The sequence below is a fragment of the Myotis lucifugus genome, unplaced genomic scaffold (assembly GCF_000147115.1).
Source record: "Myotis lucifugus unplaced genomic scaffold, Myoluc2.0 scaffold_13, whole genome shotgun sequence".
Classification (NCBI taxonomy): Eukaryota; Metazoa; Chordata; class Mammalia; order Chiroptera; family Vespertilionidae; genus Myotis; species Myotis lucifugus.
In genome coordinates, this window is record NW_005871061.1 from 7,165,260 (window position 1) to 7,166,768 (window position 1,509).

Here is a 1,509-nt window from a genome sequence, read left to right on the forward strand (position 1 = left end):
TTCACAGATGACGTGATATGTACATAGAAACCCTAAAGACTCCATCAAAAAATTATTAGACTTAATAAATGAATTCAGCAATGTAGCAGGATACAAAATTAACACCAAGAAATCTATGGCATTTCTATACACCAATAGTGAACTTACAGAAAGAAAGACTAAAAAAGAAATCCCATTTACCATCGCACCAAAAAAATTAGGATACCTAGGAATAAACTTAACTAAGGAGGTAAAAGACCTGTACGTGGAAAACTACAGGACATTGAAAAAAGAGATAGAAGAAGACATAAACAGATGGAAGAACATACCGTGTTCATGGATTGGTAGAATCAACATCATTAAAATGTCCATACTACCCAAAGCAATCTATAGATTCAATGTGCTCCCCAATAAAATACCAACAGCATATTTCACAGATCTAGAAAGAACTCTCCAGAAATTCATCTGGAATAAAAAACAAACAAACAAACAAACAAAAAACCCAAATAGCTGCAGCAATCCTGAGAAAGAAGAACAAAGTAGGAGGGATCTCAATACCAGATATCAAGATGTGTTACAAAGCCACTGTTCTCAAAACTGCCTGGTACTGGCACAAGAACAGACATATAGTTCAATGGAATAGAATAGAGAACACAGAAATCGACCCAAATCACTAAGTTCAATTAATATTTGACAAAGGAGGCAAGAACTTACAACGGAGTCAAGACAGTCTCTTCAATGAATGGTGCTGGGAAATTTGGCCAGACGCATGCAAAAAAAAAAAATGAAACTAGACCACCAACTTACACAATACACAAAAATAAACTCAAAATAGATAAAGGACTTAAACGTCAGATGAGAAACCATAAAAATATTAGAAGAATCCAAAGGCAGCAAAATCTCAGACTTATGCCGAAGCAATTTCTTCACCGATACCACTCCTAGAGCAATGGAAACCAAAGGGAAAATAAACAAATGGGACTACATCAAAATCTTCTGCACAGCAAGAGAAACCATCAACAAAACAACAAGAAAACCCACTGCATGGGAGAACATATTTGCCAACAATAGCTTCAATAAGGGTTTAATCTCAAACATTTACAGGGAACTCATACAACTTAACAAAAGGAAGACAAACAACCCAATTTAAAAAATGGGCAAAGGACCCAATAGATACTTTTTGAAAGAAGACATAAGGAAGGCCAAGAGACATATGAAAACATGCTCAAAGTCACTAATCATTTGAGAGATGCAAATCAAAACGACAATGAGGTACCATCTCACACCTGTCAGAATGGCTATCATCAACAAATCAACAAATGACAAATGCTGGCAAGGATGTGGAGAAAAAGGAACCCTCTTGCACTAATGGTGGGAATGCAGACTGGTGCAGCCACTGTGGAGAACAGTATGGAGTTTCCCCAAAAAACTAAAAATGGAACTTCCATTTGACCCAGTGATCCCACTTCTAGGAATATATCCCAAGAAAACAGAAACACCAATCAGAAAGGATATATGCACCCCTATGTT